Here is a 25,055-nt window from a genome sequence, read left to right as displayed (position 1 = left end):
TAATGAAACATGGATGTATATAATTCCGATTATAACTAATTAAAGACACATTTATGTAATTATTTAAAATTGTAATTAATTGTATAATTTGGCCCCATTACAGCATAGTGCTAATTGACAGCAAACAATCTTTCCATAATTGTCCAAAAATGCCTGATAATTGCAGGAAAAATCATTATATTTTTATTTCAAATAAAAAAAAAAACTACACAAAACATTTTCTGTCAAAGAAAACTAAAAAAAACTACAGTATTGCCGTGAAAGACGACAACATGAATCGTAGGTGTAGGTGCTGCTGTTTTGGCTATAGCTCAGTGGTTAACTCTCTCACGCCCCTATGGTATTTGTGTCATTGACTTCATGAGAGCGGTGGACGCCTTCCAAAAAAAGTGTCACGTACGGTACCGGACACCTCTTCAGCCAAGAGACAGCGAAAAGTATTCTTCCTTTTTCTCAAAGTAGCGGTTGAGTCGCACCATAGCGTATCTGCAAAGGACAAGAGGGGACGTGAGGAGTCACTTTCTGCAAAAAGATGATCTAAAAAAAAATAAAAAGTCAAAGTCTTCCGAGGATGTTGTAGTCGTAATGATTTGTGCAGTCCTTTGAGACATTTGTGATTTGGGGCTATATAAATAAACATTCATTGATTGATTGAAATAAAAATAAAAATTCGAGAAAGTAGCGTCATCTTGGGCTGTGTCAAATGGAATACTGCAGTAAAAATACACAATACACTTCATTCCTGGGTTGTGTATGTTTGACCCTGTACCTGAAAGCGAGTTGAACTTATCCAGGATCTCTTCTTTGTTATCTTTGTAAGTCAAGTTAAGCTCACGACTACAAGCTTAGCGAAAGGCCGAAAGAGAGCTTGTGTCTCAGAATACTACTGTCCTACATACCCAGAGTTAAAGGCCTACTGAAACCCACTACTACCCACCACGCAGTCTGATAGTTTATATATCAATGATGAAATATTAACATTGCAACACATGCCAATACGACCTTTTTAGTTTACTAAATTGCCATTTTAAATTTCCGGCGGAGTTTCTTGTTGAAAACGTCGCGGAATGATGACGTGTACGCGTGACGTCACGGACTGTCAGGAAATATTAGCTCAGCACCAGTTATGGCTAAAAGTTGTCTCTTTTCATCGCGCAATTACACAGTATTCTGGACATCTGTGTTGCTGAATGTGTTCAATTAATATTGGAGAAGTCAAAGTAGAAAGATGGAGTTGGGAAACTTCAGCCTTTAGCCACACAAACACGCGGTGATTCCTTGTTTAAAATTCCCGGAGGTGGAGCTTTACTATGGATCAGAGCGGTCAAGCGAACATGGATCCCGACCACTTGTCAACCAGCAGGTTTCGGTTAGAAAATTGTGTTAAAAAGTCGCCTCCTACCGGAGATCTGTGGAGTTTGCGCCGTCCTTGTATCTGCCGTGACTTCCCTCAGACATTAGCCTCGAAACACCCGTGAACACACCCCTCCGACTATCAGGTACTATTTAATCTCACTAAAACACTAGCAACAGAATAGAAATATAAGGGATTTCCCAGAATTATCCTAGTAAATGTGTCTAAAAACATCTGAATCCATCCCAATGCAATCGCTTTTTTTTTTTAAACTTTATTTATTTATTTTTTCTAGTCCTTCGCTATCAATATCATCATCAACAAATCTTTCATCCTCGCTCAAATTAATGGGGAAATTGTCGTTTTCTCGGTCCGTATAGCTCTTGCTGCTGGAGGCTTACATTAAAACAATGTGAGGACGTGAGGAGCCCTCACAATTGTGAAGGGTAGAAGTTGCAAACTTTATCATCGATGTTCTCTACTAAATCCTTTCAGCAAAAATATGGCAATATCGCGAAATGATCAAGTATGACACATAGAATGGACCTGCTATCCCCGTTTGAATAAGAAAATCTCTTTTCAGTAGGCCTTTAAGCCTCAGACTTATCCTAGATAAGAAGAAATCCTGCTTTGTCGTACTGGACAGCCATGTTGCTAAGTACACTTTGTGGCCTTAACTTCTAGTATAGTGTCTGCTCGTTTTGGACACTAATTTTGTAATACTGTAGACTTTTAGGATGTTTTTTGGTTTAAAAAGTTGTTGTTCTAGTACTTATAACCTGCAAATAGAGCATTCACCACGCTTGTGTTTGCGTTCAAACCCTGGCTTAATTAAAAGTTGTTAGAGTCGTCAACATGTGCTTTCACAGTAGATTGACATGTTGAGTTGTTATCAAATAGTGGGGCGGGTCCCCCGGGGTGGGCGCAGTGCGATGCTGGGGGGGCGTGTGATCCCGAGGAAACATGCTTTATCAGTATCACACAGATTTTGAAATAATACATGTATATATATATATATATGTCTTGATTGGATTAGCTAGAGAATAGTGCTCGATACCGTGGTAGAGCGCAATATGTAGGTGTGGGAAAAATCACAAGACTACTTCATCTCTACAGAACTTTTTCATGAGGGGTTCCCTCAATCAGCAGGAGATTTTAATGGAAGCATTCACATACAATGGTTTATATAGGGCACAGAGTGGGTGGGTACAGGCAGGCGTAGGGTGTGGTGATTGGCTCATGTGTTACCAAGATATTTTATATTATTATATATCATCCAGACCTGTCATCCCTCAACAAGCGCAGTAAAATCATTTCAACATGCCGCCACAGACGGAAACACCTCCTAGGTAACACATGAGCCAATCACCACACCCTACGCCTGCCTGTACCCACCCACTCTGTGCCTTATATAAACTATTGTATGTGAATGCTTCCATTAAAATCTCCTGATGATTGAGGGAACCCCTCAAGAAACAGTTCTGTAGAGATGAAGTAGTCTGGTGATTTTTCCCACACCTACATATACATATACATACATACATACATACATACATATATATATATATATATATATATATATATATATATATATATATATATATATATATACCTGCGATGAGGTGGCGACTTGTCCAGGGTGTACCCTGCCTTCCGCCCGATTGTAGCTGAGATAGGCGCCAGCGCCCCCCGCGACCCCGAAAGGGAATAAGCGGTAGAAAATGGATGGATATATACATATATATAAATATATATACACACATTTTTTAAAATTATTTTTTAATGATATTTATCTGCAATGAAGTGGCGACTTGTCCAGGGCGTACGCTGCCTCCCGCCCGATCGTAGCTGAGATAGGCACCAGCGCCCCCCACGACCCCAAAAGGGAATAAGCGGTAGACAATGGATGGATGGATGATATTTATGCAAATTGATGCACTTGAAATATTTCCTGTTACAGTTTCAATGTTATTAAAGTTATTATTTGTTGTAAATTGAGCAACATTTCTTATTTTGTTTGTTTAATTGATTGTTAATAAAGATACAATGTTCTGGAGAGGTGTTCTTTTAAAAATGTTATGTACAAATGCTCATGAATGATACCATTTATAAAAGGGAGCGCAAAATGTTTTCTTCATCCTGGTGGCGTGTGACAGAAATAAACGAGAATAACTTTTCAGATGAAAACCACGGATTGATGGATTGATTGTTTAAAACGCTCTTAATCAATTAATCAATCAATTACCCACATGTTGAATTACAAAATGCATCCTTCCTCTGACAAATGGACAAACTCCAAAATCTTGTGAAAGTCTTCCTAGAAGAGTGGGAGCTGTGCCAGCTCATCCATTACTGACCGACTATTATTAATATTATTAATACTAATAAAAATATACAATCAAGATATCAGCACCTTGTGTAACCCTCATCAATGTTCCTCAGTCGAGCACAAAGCAAACCTGCTGTGTTCCCGAGGTCCAAAGTGAGATGTAAAAGCATTAAGTCAGTGAAGTTAGGGGTCCCCTCCCAAAGAGTTGGACTGAAGTTTGCAGGTAATTCATCTTTTTCTTTCTTTGCAAGGACCGCAGCTTTTGTGAGAGCAACAATATGGCAGCAGCTCTCCATTCAGGGCATGAAAGCGGCACCAACACGCACGCACACTTTTGCAACCTGACGGCGGGGAAAATGTTTTTGTGTGGCGTTGAAACCATCAGATGTTTCTATTAAGTGTGGTGCGTGATTGCGCCATCGCCCTTGGACATTATAATAACACCGTAGGAAGGCAGACACCGGCTGAAGCTCAGGGAATTAAAGCACCGCAACTTGCTTTGTTTGTTTTGTCACTGCCTCAAAGTACTCCTCTTTGATTCCGTTTTGTGCTCCCTCACACAAAACATCATGTTTGCTACTTCTACATCAGTACTTGGTTACTTAACAGTATTTACTTAGTTATTTCTATATAAGCATAAAGTATTTACTTAGTTACTATACAGTTTTTACTTAGTTACTTCTACATCAGCCAACAATACTTAGTTACTTTACAGTATTTACTTAGTTACTTCTATGTCAGCATAAAGTATTTACTTAGTTACTATACTGCATTTAGTTACTTTACTGTATTTACTTAGTTACTTCTACATCAGTATACAGTATTTACTAAGTTACTTTACTGCATTTAGTTACTTTACTGTATTTACTTTGTTACTTCTACATCAGTATACAGTATTTACTAAGTTACTTTACAGCACTTAGTTACTTCTACATCAGCATACAGTATTTACTGAGTTACTTTAGAGCATTTAGTTACTTTAGAGCATTTAGTTACTTCTACATCAGCAATAAGTATTTACATAGTTACTATACAACATTTAGTTACTTTACTGTATTTACTTAGTTACTTCTACATCAGTATACAGTATTTACTGAGTTACTTTACAGCATTTAGTTACTTTACAGCATTTCATTACTTCACTGTATTTACTTAGTTACTTCTACATCAGTATACAGTATTTACTAAGTTACTTTACTGCATTTAGTTATTTTACTGTATTTACTTAGTTACTTCTACATCAGTATACAGGATTTACTAAGTTACTTTACTGCATTTAGTTACTTTACTGTATTTACTTAGTTACTTCTACATCAGTATACAGTATTTACTAAGTTACTTTACAACACTTAGTTACTTCTACATCAGCATACAGTATTTACTGAGTTACTTTAGAGCATGTTGTTACTCTAGAGCATTTAGTTACTTTACAGTACTTACTTAGTTACTTCTACATTAGCATAAAGTATTTACTTAGTTACTATACAGCATTTGGTTACTTTTCTGTATGTAGTTACTTTACAGTATTTAGTTACTTTGTAGTATTTACTTAGTTACTTCTACATCAGCATACGCTATTTACTGAGTTACTTTACAGAATTTAGTTACTTTACAGATTTTAGTTACTTTACAGTATTTACTTAGTTACTTCTATGTCAGCATAAATTATTTACTTAGTTACTATATAACATTAAGTTACTTTACCGTATTTATTTAGTTACTTCTACATCAGCATACAGTATTTACTGAGTTACTTTACAGCATTTAGTTACTTTACTGTATTTATTTAGTTACTTCAACATTAGCATACATTATTTACTTAGCTTTCAGCATTTACTTTACAGTATTTACTTGGTTACTTCTACATCATCATGCAGTATTACTGAGTTACTTTACAGTATTTACTTAGTTACTTCTACATCAGCATACAGTATTTATTGAGTCACTTTACAGCATTTAGTTAATTTACAGTATTCACTTAGTTACTTCTACATCCGCATACAGTAATTACTGAGTTACTTTACAGCGTTTAGTTACTTTACATTATTTACTTAGTTACTTTTACATCAGCATACAGTACTTAGTGAATTACTTTACAACATTTAGTTACTTTGCAGTTTTCACTTAGTTACTTTGACATCAGCATACAGTATTTACTTAGTTACCTTTCAGCATTTACTTACTTTACAATATTTACTTTGTTATACATCAGCAAACGGTATTACTGAGTTACTTTACAGTATCTGCTTAGTTACTTCTACATCAGCATACAGTGAGTTACTTTACAGTATCCGCTTAGTTACTTCTACATCAGCATACAGTATTTAGTGAGTTACTTCACAACATTTAGTTACTTTACAGTTTTCATTTAGTTTCTTCTCCATCAGCATACAGTATTACTGAGTTACTTTACAGTATCTACTTAGTTACTTCTACATCAGCATAGCATATTTACTAAGTTACTATCGTATTTACTAAGTTACTATACAGCTTTTAGTTAATTTATAGAATTTACTTAGTTACTTCTACATCAGCATACCATATTTACTAAGTGACTATCGCATTGACTAAGTTACTATACAGCTTTTAGTTACTTTATAGTATTTACTTCTACATCAGCATACGGTTTTTACTCAGTTACTTTACAGTATTTAGTTAGTATACAGTATTTACTTAGTTCTAAATAATTATAAGGTATTTGCTTAGTTACTTTACAGCATTTAGTTACTTCACGGTATTTACTTAATGACCTACTCAGTTGCCTAGTGATTAGAGTGTCCGCCCTGAGATCTGTAGGTTGTGAGTTCAAACCCCGGCCGAGTCATACCAAAGATTATAAAAATGGGACCCATTACCCCCCTGCTTGGCACTCAGCATTATGGGTTGGAATTGGGGGTTAAATCCCCAAACCGCTCCTGCCCACTGCTCCCCTCACCTCCCAGGGGGTGATCAAGGGTGATGGGTCAAATGCAGAGAATAATTTTGCCACACCTGGTGTGTGTGTGACAATCATTTGTACTTTAACTTTAGTTCTACGCTAGCATACAGTATTTACTTTGTTACCTTTCAGCATTTAGTTACTTTACAGTATTTACTTAGTTACTTCTACATAATTATACTGTATTTGCTTAGTTACTTCACAGCATTCAGTTACTTTACAGTTTTCACTTAGTTACTTCTCCATCAGCATACAGTATTACTGAGTTACTTTACAATATCTACTTAGTTACTTCTACATCAGCATACCATATTTACTAAGTTACTATCGTATTTACTAAGTTACTATACAGCTTTTTGTTACTTTATAGTATTTACTTCTACATCAGCATACGGTTTTTACTCAGTTACTTTACAGTAGTTAGTATACAATATTTACTTAGTTCTACATAATTATATGGTATTTGCTTAGTTACTTTACAGCATTTAGTTACTTACGGGATTTACTTAGTGACTTACTCAGTGGCCTAGTGGTAAAAGTGTCCGCCCTGAGATCGGTAGGTCGTGAGTTCAAACCCCGGCCGAGTCATACCAAAGACTATGAAAATGGGAACCATTACCTCCCTGCTTGGCACTCAGCATTAAGGGTTGGAATTGGGGGTTGAATCACCAAAAATTATTCCCGGGCGCGGCCACCGCTGCTGCCCACTGCTCCCCTCACCTCCCAGGGGGTGATCAAGGGTGATGGGTCAAATGCAGAGAATAATTTTGCCACACCAATGTGTGCGTGTGACAATCATTGGTACTTTAACTTTAGTTCTACGTTAGCGTACAATATTTACTTAGTTCCCTTTCAGCATTTAGTTACTTTACAGTATTTACTTAGTTACTTCTACATCAGCATACAACATTTACTAAGTAACTTTACAGTATTCGCTTAGTTACTTCTACATAATTATACTGTATTTGCTTAGTTAATTCACAGCATTTAGTTACTTTACAGTATTGACTTAGTTACTTGCACATTAGCATACAGTATGTACTCAGTTACTTTACAGTATTGAATTACTTTACAGTATTCCTCTAGTTACTTCTACATAATTATACTGTATTCGCTTAGTTACTATAGAGCATTAGCTTACTTTACAGTATTTACTTAGTTACTCCTAGATCAGCATACATTATTTACTTAGTTACTTTACAGCATTGAGTTACTTTACAGTATTTACTTGGTTACTTTTACATCAGCATTTCAATGTGTTAGTTTATTGTTATAGTTTGAGCATATTTGCTGTAATAAGAATGCTTCAGGAATAACCAGCCCTCCGAATTACGGTGTTATGGGGTTGTACGGCAACAAAACAGCAAGAAGTACCTTTTTACTAATGACAGCGACAAGCACACTAAAATGAATTTGATATTGAACTGAAGGAGGCAACATCCCACAGCAAACAACACACAACGTTTGCGCATACGCTCTACTACCTCAAGGGAATAATGAGCAACAAATCAATACTGAAATAAACTGCAACAAAAAACAGTGCAATACATTTTCATAACATGGTCACTACTGCCGGGTTTCTCTTTATGTATTCTTATTTTTACTGTTCCGTTTTTATTCATATTGTTGCTTTTTATTGTTATTCTTATTTTAATATTTTCTATTTTATTTCCATGTTTACCCCCATTATTTACTTTTTAAATTCGATCTTAATTCTATACTCTGCTGCTGGGATTTTAATTTTTCTGATGGATCTCTCCTTAAAGAATCAATAAAGTACTATCCATATGTCCATAGCTTTTGGACAAGGAGACTACAACCATTGATGAATCTCTTTGTCAACAAGCGCTAGCACAATCCAGTGAAAAAATTCGACAGAAGCGCAGTAACATCAAGCAAACTCCGAGTTTTGAGCTAACCAGCACGGATGCGCTAAGGCTGCTCTGTCTGACGCAACAAGCCCCGCCTTTTAAAAGGCACACACACAAGATTCGGTCTCATGAAAAATCGCAGCTGCATATGCCAGATATTTTAAGTACCGTATTCCCTTGAATTGCCGCCGCATATATAGTATGCGCCTGCCTAGAATTACTGACAAACTCGTTTCGCAAAATAATTAGCGCATGCTTCGCATTACCACCGGCTCAGGATTAACGCCAGGTCAAACTCGTTTCACAAAATATTACTTTTATTAGCGCATGTCTACAATTTCCGCCGGGTCAAACTCGTTTTGTAAAATAATAAGCATACACCTAGAATTTCCGCTGGGTCAAACTCGTCACGTCATTAGTGACACTTCCCCTGTCATCATTTTGAAAATGGAGGAGGCTGATTTCAATAATTTGAAATCGCAAAAAGGGAAGAAGATTAAGAGGTTTTTAGTAGGATTTTAGGTCCAAGCTATTGAATATACTAAAAAGAACAGTAAGCAGCTATGTTTTATTAATATACCGTAGCTGCGTGTGTCAAATATGAGTCATTAAATGACTCCCGCCTCCTGGTGGTAGAGGGCGCTAGTGATCTTTCTTGCGACTACTGGGCTGCAGAAGAAGTGACAACAAGCAGCAAGAGTGAGCAGCGTGTGTTTCTTTTTTTCCTCTCGCTTGCACTTTTAACATGGAGGATTACATATCTAAAATAAAACAGTTTTCTAAACTGGACTTTTAATCGACGCAGGAGGTAATAAAGGAAGATCTCCAGAGAGACTTTTAAAACTGAAGAAAGATAAGGAAGACTTCTATAAACAAGTTATCGATGCTTTTGATCAGAAGGAGCTGCGCATTGATTCATTTATACGTAAAGGTAAGACCATAATAACATTTTTTTTAATTAAATGTGCTTTTCATGTTGGTATGCTTACATCACACTCAAATTTTTAAGTGCATGCCTAAATTTACCGCATGCCTTTGGTAAGTACCGGAGTGAGAAGAGGTTTTAAAATAATTAGCGCATGCTTTCCTTTACCGCTTGCCTTTGGTAAGCACCGGAGTGAGAAGAGGTTTTAAATTAAGTAGCCCCCCGGCGGCAATTGAAGGAAATACGGTAGTTTTTTTAAAAGTTACACAATGTGAAGGAGGGCGTGGTCGGCGCGCTTCCTGCAAGAATGGGGTGTGTAAGGTCCGGCTTGGAAGCCTGCGGCAGGTGAGTAGATTGCCCAGCTGGGATTGATCATTTAATCACCTGTCACCTTTATTAGCAGCAGCCGGAACGAGATACGTGGTAGGAGTTGGAGTGAGAAAGCAAAGACACGCCGGACGGGAAAGTCCTAAAATATATACTCCTGGAAAGCAAACAAAACTTGTGTATGTCAATAAAAGACTTGCTCAAACCTGCACAAGAAATATCTGTCGGCACAAGGAAAACCCTCACAGCAGAGAGACTTCTACACACAACATTTACTTCTCCTAGGAATTAATTCCACTTATCAAAGAGTAATCCTGCTGGTAATTCAATTATTTTTGGGAAAAGTAACGAGTTACTGTAATGACTCACATTTCATGAGTAATTTCCCCAAACACTGGTAATAACAAGGCGCTTTATCACTGACATGTGTGTGTGTGTGTGATGTGAATTATATTTATATAGCGTTTTTCTCTAGTAAAATGGAATTAGACTAAATAGTTACACCTCGTATATTAAAAATGTATCCATGTGAAAGTCCAATAAGACATCTTGCACTCAAACCTCGGTCTCTCCCAATCATTCGCATTATCATCAAAATCCTGATCACGACAGCGAAGGGAATAGAGACGTATTTTGACAAAAGTGAGACGTTTTTGTAGTTTAGCAGAGAGATTGTAAAAACGGAGCGTAGGTATTTCCCTTTCACAATGTCCTTTTGTCCACACAAGGAGTGTGTTTCATTCCAAACAGTGGACCTCCTCGGTCATTTCCTCATAATAATGTCTTTGTCAATCAGCACAGACACACACACACACACACACACACACACACACACACACACACACACACACACACACACACACACACACACACACACACACACACACACACACACACACACACACACACTCAAGCTAAGTAAATAAATGGACTCTTGTGGTTGGCTATTGTCACATACACATCTGGCTGGGATTAGAGCGCACGGCCTCACAGACGATTGTCACTCTGGGTAGTCAGCAAAGAGATTTAGCTCAGGGGGATAACAGTGGAAGGTTACACACGCATTTTTGTATTTGTTACCTTATTGAGACCTCCAAAAAATGCCTACCTTTTTAGCACCACCCTTTTTAGATTTATAAAAGATGTGTATTTACAACATTAATAATATATACAAACTATGTAAATATAAAAAAAGCTTGTTATGAAAATGAGTCAGAATTTCTTTGTCTTTTTTTTTTTTTTTGTCCTGGCAAATTATAGTTGATGTAGATTAGGGGTGTCAAACTCAAATACAGAGTGGGCCAAAATTCTAAACCGAACAAAGCCGCGGGCCAAAGTTGAACAACTTCACCTTTTAATAGGGACCCAAACAAGTTTTGGATTGAATATTGAACTAGCGTGGCTTATATAACTTTATACTGACATGCAAAATCGAGGTTTGTTGGTAGCGAGGGTGTATATTGTAGTGTCCCGGAAGAGTTAGTGCTGAAAGGGGTTCTGGGTATTTGTTCTGTTGTGTTGATGTTGTGTTACAGTGCGGATGTTCTGCCGAAATGTGTTTGTCATTCTTGTTTGTTGTGGGTTCCCAATGTGGTGCATATTTGTAACAGTGTTAAAGTTGTTTATAAGGCCACCCTCAGTGTGACCTGTATGGCGGTTGACCAAGTATGCCTTGCATTCACTTGTGTGTGTGTGTGTGTGTAGAATCCGCTTATAATACATGACTGGGCCGGCACGCTGATTGTATGGCGGAAAAGCGGACATGTAGAGGACGCTAAAAGCAGTACCTTTAAGGCACGCCGCCGATATTGTTGTCCGAGTGGAAATCGGGAGAAATTTGGGAGACTCCTGGGAAAATTGTGAGGGTTGGCAAGTATTAGCATTAGCGGTGAATGCACCGCCGCTGTATAATACCGGCGGGCCAGCTTTAATGTTAATTTAATATTGTCTCAAGGGCCAAAATAAATTACATGGCAGGCCAAATTTGGCCCACGGGCCAGAGTTTGACACCCATGATGTAGATGCCCATGTCGGCTGTTCAGATTTACTTTACAAAAGAGAAGTGTAGGATATTTCTCTTGTTGCCTTATTTGGATTTCAATTTAATTGAATGTATTTATATCCAAGCCGTAGCAGGAGGGAACGAGTCGAAATATCACAAGAAAAAGGTCACAATTTTGGAAGAAAAACCTGGAATTTTGGCGGTAATGTATTAATAAAAGTCCTAATTTCCCTCAACGCAAGTCAAAATGTTACATGAAAAACTGAACATGTGTGCGATACTGTCATGATCCGTGGTCCGAATCATGTTCAGTTTAATTAAGTTCTGTTAGTTTTGGACTTCTTTAGTTCCTGGTTGCACTCCCTTGTTTGTTTTGTCACTATGGTTACTTATGATTTTCACCTGCCTCTGTTTTTTGGGACACACCTGTGTCCGATCAAGAGACAATATTCAAGCCTGCCCTTTTTGATCACTCGACCTGGGTTCCTTGTTTGCGGTAAGCAACAGTTACAGTGGGACAAAAAAGGATTTAGTCAGCCACCGATTGTGCAAGTTCTCCCACTTAAAATGATGACAGAGGTCTGTAAGTTTCATCATAGGTACACTTCAACTGTGAGAGACAGAATGTGAAAAAAAAATCTAGGAATTCACATTGTAGGAATTTTAAATAATTTATTTGTAAATTATGGTGGAAGATAAGTATTTGGTCAACCATTTAAAGCTCTCACTGATGAAAGGAGGTTTGGGCTCAAAATCTCACGATACATGGCTCCATTCATTCTTTCCTTAACACGGATCAATCGTCCAGTCCCCTTAGCAGAAAAACAGCCCCAAAGCATGATGTTTCCACCCCCATGCTTCACAATAGTTATGGTGTTCTTGGGATGCAACTCAGCAGAGGTGGGTAGTAACGCGCTACATTTACTCCGTTACATCTACTTGAGTAACTTTTGGGATGAATTGTACTTCTAAGAGTATTTTTTATGCAACATACTTTTACTTTTACTTGAGTATATTTATAGAGAAGAAACGCTACTTTTACTCCGCTCCATTTATCTGCAATCAGGTCGCTACTCGCTACTTTTTTGTTATCGATCTGTTAATGCATGCTTTGTTTGTTTTGATTTTGTCAGACACGCAATCAAAGTAGGATACGCATGCTTGCCTTTCACCAATCACATGCAGTCACTGGTGACGTTGGACCAATCAAACAGAGCCAGGTGGTCACATGACCATCACACGTAGAACCCGACATGTTGAAAAACTTATTGGGGTGTTACCATTTAGTGGTCAACTGTACGGAATATGTGCTGTACTGTGCAATCTACTGATAAAAGTTTCAATCTATCAACCAATCAATTAAAAGTGTAAAGGAAAAAAGACACTTTTTATTTCAACCGTACTTCCCGTCAAAAGCCTAAAGACCGATCGCACAGTTCCTGTCTTCACAATAAAAGTGCCGCTCCATCGCGCCTGCGCTAACAAAATAAGAGTCTCCGAAAGCCAGCGCAAACAAGCTAAGAAATTATGGAGTTTGCCGCCAATGTATTTCTTGTATAGTGTATAAAAACCGAATATGGAAGCTGGACAAATAAGATGCCAAAAACCAACGACTTTCATGTGGTATTAGACAGGAAGGAGGAACTTTTTTCCTCCTCCATTTGAAAACCGGGACGTTATCAGCACTACTGTCTGATTCCAATCAATGCAAGTCATCAGAATCAGGTAATACACCAACTTATATTCTTCTCTTCATTAAAGATAGGAATCTATATGTTAAACATGCATGTATATTCATTAAAACACCTTTAACATGTGAGCAAAAACGGCAAAATAAATAAATATAAATTATATACTGTATATATAAAGGTATGTATATATATGATATGTGTGTATGTATATGTATATATGAGGTAGATCACCTCGACTTGTTCATTAATTAAGTAATTGATAAACGTTGAAAGACTTATTGGGGTGTTATCATTTAGTGGTCAATTGTAGGGAATATGTACTGTACTGCAATCTACTAATACAAGTTTCAATCAATCAATGTCTACTGAGCCTATGGTGCTGTTAAGTTATTGTGGCTTAATTTGCCTTAATTTTTTTTTATTTTAATGTATTATTATTTAATATATAATATTGATTTAGTTGCTTAAGAGATATTCCTGGCTCTGAATTTGCTCATTGCTATTTTTATGTTTTTGTGCATTATTTGTTGCCGTAACCATTAAACGAACAGGTTACTCATCAGTTACTGAGTACTTGAGTAGTTTTTTCACAACATACTTTTTACTTTTACTCAAGTAAATATTTGGGTGACTACTTCTTACTTTTACTTGAGTAATAAATCTCTAAAGTAACTGTACTCTTACTTGAGTACAATTTCTGGCTACTCTACCCACCTCTGCAACTCAGTATTCTTCTTCCTCCAAACACGACAAGTTGAGTGGTAAAAATGCCCCTGTGACAACTTTTTTGCAATGTGTTGCTGCCATTAAGTTCTAAGTTAATTATTATTTGCAAAAAAATAGATGTTTCTCAGCTCCAACATTAAATATCTTGTCTTTGCAGTCTATTCAATTGATTATACGTTGAAAAGGATTTGCAAATCATTGTATTCTGTTTTTTATTTACAAATTACACAAAATGGCAAATTCACTGGTTTTAGGTTTAGTAGAAAAAACTAAATGACTTCATCTGAAATTAACCATAAAGGAAATATATTCACAGTCAATCTTAGCCCATCAGATTTGGTGAAAGCACAAGTAATATTGTTTAGAAAGGGAAGTGATTATTTCGTTTATCAATGTTAGTTACGGTTTCAACTTTTTTTTTTTCCTTTAAGTAAGCTTGTTTGCAAGTAAATCTTCCCTACAATCAGGTAATACGTTATATTGTACAGAAAAAAAAACATTAATCTAGCCTCAAAATTTGCTGAAAAAAGGTAGTCCTGACGCAGCAAAGCATTGTGGGTGCACAAGTGTCATTTTTCCCCAAAGCTGGGCAGTCGTTTGACAGCCTGGGCGTTTATTTTAGTAGCTAACAAGCTTGATGTCACACCAGAGAACCAGGTTCAAATCCCAGACCGAACAAAAGCATGGACCAGACCCGAGCAAATTAAGGCCTGAGGGCCACATGTTGAGCTTTTCAATCTGACCCGCCGGACATTCCCAAATCATTTTTTTTTTTATCTTTAAGATGGAAACTGTAACTGCCATTACGATGTTCAGTCATGTTTTGTAATGACCGTTAGTATTTCAATGGTTGGAATCTGCGCTTATGGATGATATACCAGTTACTATGGTCATTTAATTAGTTACTATGGTCATCTAATTAGTTACTATGGTAATCTAGGTTACAGCAGCGTTTCCACAGACGCGGAAGGAGATTTTCAAAACAAAGTTCTAAAGCTTAGTGATATATAGCATAGAATTGAATAGAAAGTACTATATTGATCCCTAGGGGAAATTCCGCAAATATCAGATTGTAGGTAGGTTCATTTTGTACCCTTTGCGTTCATATTTCACTGTTTGTTGCATTTTTTTACGTTTCACTTGATTGTAAAATATATCGATCGAAATGGGGAGTGACATTCATATTTTGTCAATATTCAGTGTTTTATAGTTCATAGAAAAATGTAAAAATTCCATTATGTTTTTTTAAGGCAGTCTTTTATAGCGTTTTTAGCATTCAATCAAACATTATTGTGAGGTTTTGTATTAGTGTTCTTAAAAATAGATATACCGGCCCCAGGACACATTTTTTTCTCTAAATGTAGCCCCCCCACCCCGAGTTAAAATAATTGCCCAGGCCTGGCATAGACTGAACCATGAGGGTTTAGTTTGATTCTAACTATTACGACATAAACAATAGGTGTTTAAAAAAAAAAAAAAAAAAGTTTTTTTTTTTTTACCCCAAATGTATTATGGCTCTGAAGTCTCAATCTTGTCATTTTCTGAAACTTGTCAGCGCTGATTATAATAATGAAGAACATAGAAATGTAAAATTAAAGGCCTACTAAAATGAGATTTTCTTATTTAAACGGGGATAGCAGGTCCATTCAATGTGTCATACTTGATCATTTCGCGATATTGCCATATTTTTGCTGAAAGGATTTAGTTGAGAACATCCACGATAAAGTTCGCAACTTTTGGTGCTGATAAAAAAGCCTCGCCTTTACCGGAAGTCGCAGCTGATGACGTCACAAGGGTGCGGGCTCCTCACGTCCTCACATTGTTTATAATGGGAGCCTCCGGCAGTAAGAGCTATTCGGACCGAGAAAACGACAATTTCCCCATTAATTTGAGCGAGGATGAAAGATTTGTGGATGATGATATTGATGGCGAAGGCTTAGAAAAAAATTAATAAAATAAAATAAAATAAAAAAGCGATGGCTCCGGGCGGCGGCAGTGTGAGCGTTTCAGATGTAATTAGACACATTTACTTGGATAATTCTGGAAGATCCCTTATCTGCTTATTGTTTTAATAGTGTTTTAGTGAGATTGTAAAGACATACCTCGAGGTCGGATGGCTGCGGTGAACACGCAGTGTCTCAGACACAGCTACTGAAGGAGGAGGAACAATCCAATGATGTCTCCGGTAAGATATATATCACAATTTTCCCATCCAAAAACATGCTGGTTGACGTAGAGAAACATGTTCGCTTGACCGCTCTGTGTTAAAAACAAAGAAACACCGGGCTTGTCTCGATGCTAAAGACAACTGCAATACACCGCTTTCCACCAACAGCATTGTTCTTTATAGTCTCCATTATTAATTGAACAAATTGCAAAGGATTCAGCAACACAGATGTCCAAATTATCATGTAAAAATGCGATGAAAAGAGAGGACTTTTAGCCGTAACTGGTGCTGAGCTAATATTTCCTGACAGTCCGTGACGTCACTCGCACGCGTCATCATTCCGCGACGTTTTCAACAAGAAACTCCGCGGGAAATTTAGAATCGCAATTTAGTCAACTAACCCGGCCGTATTGGCCTTTTGTGGCAATGTTAATATTTCATCATTGATATATAAACTATCAGACTGCGTGGTCGGTAGTAGTGGGTTTCAGTAGGCCTTTAAAAGTGAATATAGCATATGATCCCAATGAAAGTGGGGTATATTGAGGGGGGGCGCAGAGTTGAGCAGGCTGCCCATCCTGTCAATATCAGTCTTGCTGACAACAGTGTCTACTTAAAACCAGGTAACCTGATCCGGGCCGTGCACTTTGGGGTGACCCGTGCTGGCGGCGGAGGCGGAGCAGACGTGGAGCATGTGGCCGAGCACGGCGGGGATGAGGGACGTGCGCGTAAAGGCGGGAGTGACGGACCCAAGGAACAATAGCTCCTCTGTGCCTCGGCGGCTCTCTGGATCACATTTCCGCTCAGGTCGCCATGACGCTAGGCTAGACGCTGATGCCGGGAGGGCACGCGCGGGGGTGGTGAGAGGGTGGAGTGCGTCTACAGTGATTTGGATCATCGCGGTGGTGGCGGGCAGACGCAATAAAGACCAAAGAACATTTTAATGTCTCTTAAGCTGCTGCACAGTTCCAAAGCTTGTTACGAGAACTTGACTTACACTTCTCTCTGCCTCACCACTCATGTCTCGGGGTGCTAATAAGCTTTTAAGTGCTTTCAAGCGCAAGAAGAAGAACTGAGTGTGTTGCTATGCTTTGTTGCTAATCAGATACAGCCAGGGGGAAAGTGTCATCTTATAACATGGGGATGTTTGTTTTTACTAGGAAATATACTGTGGCCGTATGGGCAGATGCCTACCGAGGAGTTTTAGCTTGAACTGGGAGTTTTAGATAGGCTATCTACCAGGAAGTTTGAGCTTGGTGAACTACCAGGAAGTTTTAGGGTAGGGTATCTAATTTGGAGTTTTAGCTAGGCTATCTACCAGGAAGTTTTAGCTTGGTGAACTACCAGGAAGTTTTAGCTAGGCTATCTAACTTGGAATTTTAGCTAGGCTATCTACCAGGAAGTTTTAGCTTGGCGAACTACCAGGAAGTTTTAGCTAGGCTATCTAACTGAGAGTTTTAGATAGGGTATCTACTAGGAAGTTTGAACTTGGTGAACTACCAGGAAGTTTTAGCTAGGCTATCTAACTTGGAGTTTTACATAGGGTATCTACTAGGAAGTTTGAACTTGGTGAACTACCAGGAAGTTTTAGCTAGGCTATCTAACTTGGAGTTTTAGATAGGGTATCTTCCAGGAAGTTTTAACTTGGTGAACTACCAGGAAGTTTTAGCTAGGCTATCTAACTTGGAGTTTTAGATAGGGTATCTTCCAGGAAGTTTTAGCTTGGCGAACTACCAGGAAGTTTTAGGTTAGTGTTAAAATATGATTGTTACGTTGATACCCCATCATATTAATACATGTTGCAGGGGGGAACGTTTTGAGTGAGACACACGGTACTGTAAGTAAGCGGGCTAGTGTGAGTGAGTCACCTTGATTTGTAACTGCACTGAAGTTGCTAATAAAGTACAAGTGAGCAATAATACTGCTCTAACCGTCCACTCTTTATGGTTGGGAATATAACAGACCAGAGTGAAACAGATATGGTATCTAACTTGGAGTTTTAGCTAGTGGCTATCTACCAGGAAGTTTTAGCTTGGCGAAGTACCAGGAAGTTTTTGGGTAGGGTATCTAACTGGGAGTTTGAGCTAGGCTATCTAACAGGAAGTTTTAGCTTAGCGAACTACCAGGAAGTTTCAGCCTGGCTATCTAACTGGGAGTTTTAGATGGGTATCTACTAGGAAGTTTTAGCTTGGTGAATTACCAGGAATTTTTAGCTAGGCTATCTAACTGGGAGTTTTCGATAGGGTATCTACTAGGAAGTTTTAGCTTGGTGAACTACCAGGAAGTTTTAGCTAGGCTATCTAAATTGGAGTTTTAGCTAGGCTATCTACCAGGAAGTTTTAGCTTGGTGAACTACCAGGAAGTTTTAGCTAGGCTATCTAACTTGGAGTTTTAGCTAGGCTAACTACCAGGAAGTTTTAGCTTGGCGAGCTACCAGGAAGTTTTAGGGTAGGGTATCTAACTTAGCGTTTGAGCTAGGCTATCTACCAGGAAGTTTCAGCCTGGCTATCTAACTGGGCGTTTTAGATGGGTATCTACTAGGAAGTTTTAGCTTGGTGAACTACCAGGAATTTTTAGCTAGGCTATCTAACTGGGAGTTTTAGATAGGGTATCTACTAGGAAGTTTTAGCTTGGTGAACTACCAGGAAGTTTTAGCTAGGCTATCTAACTGAGAGTTTTAGATAGGGTATCTACTAGGAAGTTTTAACTTGGTGAACTACCAGGAAGTTTTAGCTAGGCTATCTAACTTGGAGTTTTAGATAGGGTATCTTCCAGGAAGTTTTAGCTTGGTGAACTACCAGGAAGTTTTAGGTTAGTGTTAAAATATGATTGTTACGTTGATACCCCATCATATTAATACATGTTGCAGGGGGGAACGTTTTGAGTGAGACACACGGTACTGTAAGTAAGCGGGCTAGTGTGAGTGAGTCACCTTGATTTGTAACTGCACTGAAGTTGCTAATAAAGTACAAGTGAGCAATAATACTGCTCTAACCGTCCACTCTTTATGGTTGGGAATATAACAGACTAGAGTGAAACAGATATGGTATCTAACTTGGAGTTTTAGCTAGTGGCTATCTACCAGGAAGTTTTAGCTTGGCGAAGTACCAGGAAGTTTTTGGGTAGGGTATCTAACTGGGAGTTTGAGCTAGGCTATCTAACAGGAAGTTTTAGCTTAGTGAACTACCAGGAAGTTTCAGCCTGGCTATCTAACTGGGAGTTTTAGATGGGTATCTACTAGGAAGTTTTAGCTTGGTGAATTACCAGGAATTTTTAGCTAGGCTATCTAACTGGGAGTTTTAGATAGGGTATCTACTAGGAAGTTTTAGCTAGGCTATCTAAATTGGAGCTTTAGCTAGGCTATCTACTAGGAAGTTTTAGCTTGGTGAACTACCAGGAATTTTTAGCTAGGCTATCTAACTGGGAGTTTTAGATAGGGTATCTACTAGGAAGTTTTAGCTAGGCTATCTAAATTGGAGCTTTAGCTAGGCTATCTACCAGGAAGTTTTAGCTTGGTGAACTACCAGGAAGTTTTAGCTAGGCTATCTAACTTGGAGTTTTAGCTAGGCTATCTACCAGGAAGTTTTAGCTTGGCGAACTACCAGGAAGTTTTAGCTAGGCTATCTAACTTGGAGTTTGAGCTAGGCTATCTACCAGGAAGTTTTAGCTTGGCGAACTACCATGAAGTTTCAGCCTGGCTATGTAACTGGGAGTTTTAGATGGGTATCTACTAGGAAGTTTTAGCTGTGTGAACTACCAGGAAGTTTTAGCTAGGCTATCTAACTGGGAGTTTTAGATAGGGTATCTAGCAGGGAGTTTTAGCTTGGGTATCTACCAGTAGTTTTTGCTAGGCTATCTAACTGGGAGTTTTAGATGGGTATCTACTAGGAAGTTTTAGCTTGGCAAACTACCAGGAAGTTTTAGGGTAGGGTGTCTAACTTGGAGTTTTAGCTAGGATATCTACCAGGAAGTTTTAGCTTGGCGAACTACCGGGAAGTTTTAGCCAGGCTATCTAACTGGGAGTTTTAGATAAGGTAACTAACAGGGAGTTTTAGGTAGGCTATCTAACTTGGAGTTTTAGCTTGGGTATCTACCAGTAGTTTTTGCGAGGCTATCTAACTGTGAGTTTTAGATAGGGTATCTACCAGGAAGATTCAGCTCGGCTATCCAACAGGGAATTTTAGCTAGGTCACCTATCAGAAAGTTTTATCTAGGCCAGGGGTCACCAACGCGATGCCCGCGGGCACCAGGTAGCCCGTAAGGACCAGATGAGTAGCCCGCTGGCCTGTTCTAAAAATAGCTCAAATAGCAGCACTTACCAGTGAGCTGCCTTTATTTTTTTTAATTGTATTTATTTACTAGCAACCTGGTTTCGCTTTGCTCAACAATTTTAATTCTAAGAGAGACAAAACTCAAATAGAATTTGAAAATCCAAGATAATATTTTAAAGACTTGTTTAAATAAATATATTTATTTTTTTACTCTGCTTCTTATAACTTTCAGAAAGACAATTTTAGAGAAAGAATGCAACCTTAAAAGTGATTTTAGGTTTTTTTAAACACATATATCTTTTTACCTTTTAAATTCCTTCCTCTTCTTTCCTGACAATTTAAATCAATGTTCAAATACATTTTTTTAATTGTAAAGAATAATAAATACATTTTCATTCATTTCTTCATTTTTGTGAAATATTTCTTCAAAGTTATTACGATTAAAATTCCCCAAAAATATTCTGGCAAATCTAGAAAATCTGTACAATCAAATTGAAATCTTATTTCAGAGTCTTTTAAATGTCTTTAAAAAAATGTTGTTCTGGAAAATCTAGAATAAATAATGATTTGTGATTTGTCTTAGTTAGAAATATAGCTTGGACCTATTTGTTATATATTCTAACAAAGTGCAGATTGGATTTTAACATATTCAAAACATGTCATCAAATTTCTAAAATTAATCTTAAATCAGAACAAAATTACTAATGATGTTCCATAAATTATTTTATTTTTGTCAAAAAGATTCAAATTAGCTAGTTTTTCTCTTCATTTTTTTCTGTTGAATTTCGAATTTTAAAGAGTCGAAATTGAAGATAAACAATTTTTCAAATTTTTTTTTTTTCGTGTTTATTCTCTTTTAAACCATTCAATTAAGTGTTTTTTCATCATTTACTCTCTACAAAAAACCTTCCGTAAAAGGAAAAAAATGTACGACGGAATGACAGACAGAAATACCCATTTTTATTTATATATGTAGATTTATTTATTATAGGTAAATTGAGCACATTGGCTATATCTGACAACTTATTTAAGTTGTCAGATATAGCCCTTCGCATTAATCAGTACCCAAAAAGTAGCTCTTGGTTTCAAAAAGGTTGGAGACCCCTGATCTAGGCTATCTACCAAGGAATTTTAGCCAGGCTACATGCAATGAAGTTTTAGGTAGGTTACCTACTAGGAAGTTTTAGCTTGGCCACCTACCAGGAAATTTTAGCAAGGCTACCTAACAGAGAGTTTTAGCTAGGCTACCTATCAGGAAGTTTTAGCTAGGCTATCTACCAGGAAGTTTTAGCTTGGTTATCTACCAGGAAGTTTTAGCATGGCAACCTAACAGGAAGTTTTAGCTAGGCTATATAACAGGGAGTTTTAGGTAGGCTATCTAACTTGGAGTTTTAGCTTGGCTATCTACCAGGAAGTTTTAGCCTGGTGAACTACCAGAAAGTTTTAGCGAGGCTATCTAACTGGGAGTTTCAGATATGGTATCTACCAGGAAGTTTTAGCTTGGCGAACTTTAATAGGAAGTTTTAGCGAGGCTATCTAACAGGGAGTTTTCGATAAGGTACCTAACAGGAAGTTTTAGTTTGGCGACCTAACAGGAAGTTTTAGCTAGGCAACCTAACATTGAGTTTTAGCTGGGCTACCAATCAGGAAGTATTAGCTAGACTATCTTTCTTTTCTTTTCATAGTTTATTTCGACCATGAGCACATTTACAACACAATACATCACACAGTTTCATATCACCTTACATCGCATCATGTCCAGGAAGTTTTAGCTTGGCGACTTACCAGGGAGTTTTGGCAAGGCTACATACAGTACAAGGAAGTTTTATCTAGGTTACCTGCTAGGAAGTTTTATCCAGGTAACCTATTTTGGAATTTTAGCTAGGCCATCTAACAGGGAGCTTTAGCTTGGTTACCTACCAGGAAGTTTTAGCAAGGCTATCTAACTGTGAATTTTAGCTAGGCTACCTATCAGGAAGTTTTAGCGAGGCTATCTACCAGGAAGTTTTAGCTTGGCGACTTACCAGGGATTTTTAGCCTGGCAACCTACTAGGAAGTTTCAGTTTGGTTACCTACCAGGAAGTTTTAGCTAGGCTATCTAAAAAGGAGTTTTAGCTGGGCTACCTATAAGGAAGTATTAGCTGGGCTATCTACCAGGAAGTTTTAGCTTGGCGACTTACCAGGGAGTTTTAGCCAGGCTACATACAAGGAAGTTTTATCTAGGTTACCTACTAGGAAGTTTTATCCAGGTTACCTACTGCGGAGTCTTAGCTAGGCCATCTAACAGGGAGTTTTAGCTAGGCCACCTACCAGGAACTTTTAGCTAGGTTGTCTAACAGGGAGCTTTAGCTTGGTTACCTACCAGGAAATTTTCGCAAGGCTATCTAACAAAGAATTTTAGCTAGGCTACCTATCAGGAAGTTTTAGCAAGGCTATCTACCAGGAAGTTTTAGTTTGGCGAATTACCAGGGATTTTTAGCCTGGCAACCTACCAGGAAGTTTTAGTTTGGTTACCTACCAGGAAGTTTTAGCTAGGCTATCTAACAGGGAGGCTACCTACCAGGAACTTTAAAAAAAAGCTAAAGTACCAATGATTATCACACACACACACTAGGTATGGTGAGATTATTCTGTGCATTTGACCCATCACTTTCACCCCCAGGGAGGTGAGGGGGGCAGTGAGCAGCAGGGGTGGCCGCGCCCTGGAATCATTTGGTGATTCAACCCCCAATTCCAATCCTTGATGCTGAGTGCCAAGCAGGTAGGTAATGGGTCCCATTTTTTTAGTCTTTGGTATGACTCGGCCCGGGTTTGAACTCACGACCTACCGATCTCAGGGCGGACACTCTAACCACTATGCCACTGAGCAGCTAGGCTAGCCACCAGGAAGTTTTAGTCCGGCGACTTATGATTTTGGACACAAAGCTTGGAAAGTGTCCGTACAATGCAAAAGCTTAAACCAGGCTTAGGGGTCTGCCAACAGACCATAAAGAGAGCAGGTTTTGTTTTGGAGTTCTTGATTAGTTGTGCGTTCAGACCTTTATGTGAACCTAATGAAGTGGCACAGGTGTACCTAATGAAGTGGCACAGGGTCCATCAGAAATTGAAGCAACTCACCTGTGGAAGTCAAAATCAATAGAAGAGCTTTGAGACTGGAGGACGGCCCACAGACCCCAGAAGAAGTTGGACGCCTGCTCGGAGCAGAAAGTGGAGTCATTTGGTTTTCCGGAGACAATATTCTGAGAACCACCATTAAATGTTATATAGACCTGTGGTTGTCAAACTTCATATTTAACTGCAATTGGATAATAATAATAATTATGCTGTTCAGTTGTTCTTGATCTTGTGTTCTTACACTTCAGAGTATCATTGGCAAATATGCATTCATTACAGTTTGTCCGAGGTGAGTTGTCGTAGTCAGAAAGTAGTCTTTGCCATTAAGTTGCCTGTCTTTTGTTTAGCCCGGGCGTCTCTTTACCGCCGCCCTTGTGGCTCCCTATAGCATTTTTAAAAAAGGATTGAAAATGGAAAAAGATGGGGGGAAAAAATACATATTTTGTTTAAGTATGTTTTTTGTTTGAGGACAAACATGCCACGGACCTTCCCAATGTTAGTAAGCCCACTGTTTAAAGGCCTACTGAAACCCACTACTACCCACCACGCAGTCTGATAGTTTATACATCAATGATGAAATATTAACATTGCAACACATGCCAATACGGCCTTTTTAGTTTACTAAATTGCAATTTTAAATTTCCCGGGAGTTTCGTCTTGAAAACGTCGTGTAATGAGGATGTGTAAGCAAAACGTCACGGGTTTTTAGGAAGTATGAGCGCTACACACACACACAGCTAAATGTCGTCTGCTTTAACAGCATAATTACACAGTATTTTGGACATCTGTGTTGCTGAATCTTTTGCAAATTGTTCAATTGATATTGGAGAAGTCAAAATAGCAAGATGGATTTGGGAAGCTTTAGCTTTTAGCCACACAAACACACAGTGATTCCTTGTTCAAGGAGTTGAATCTTTCCAATGGATCACAGCGGACATAGATCCCGACCACTCGTCAACCATCTAATCAATGCTAAAATGCTATTTAGGCTACTTGTATGTATATTTGAAACTATATTTACATTCAGCGTTTCCTTCCACCCACATTTAATGCCAAACAAACACTTGCCAATCGACGGATTTAAGTTGATCCAGTGTCAATGCAAAAGTCCTGATCGAATGGTCTGCACATTTTACCGGCGATGCTAACGCAGACATGTATGGCCGAATAGCGTCAATAGCTATTCGCTCAATAGCTTCAGTTTCTTCTTCAATTTCGTTTTCGCTATCTGCCGCCATACTCCAACCATCCGTTTCAATACATACGTAATCTGTTGAATCACTTAAGCCGCTGAAATCCGAGTCTGAATCCGAGCTAATGTTGCTATATCTTGCTGTGCT

At 38.3% G+C, this 25,055-nt stretch overlaps 1 pseudogene; it reads right to left on the bottom strand.

The window, feature by feature from the left end:
- LOC133549258 (ethanolamine kinase 2-like) overlaps positions 1-25,055 on the bottom strand; it is a 123,223-nt pseudogene that overhangs the window by 1,487 nt on the left and 96,681 nt on the right.

The sequence above is a fragment of the Nerophis ophidion genome, linkage group LG03 (genome assembly GCF_033978795.1).
Source record: "Nerophis ophidion isolate RoL-2023_Sa linkage group LG03, RoL_Noph_v1.0, whole genome shotgun sequence".
Classification (NCBI taxonomy): domain Eukaryota; kingdom Metazoa; phylum Chordata; class Actinopteri; order Syngnathiformes; family Syngnathidae; genus Nerophis; species Nerophis ophidion.
Note: the sequence above shows the minus strand (reverse complement) of the source record. Positions and strands in the feature narration are given on the sequence as shown.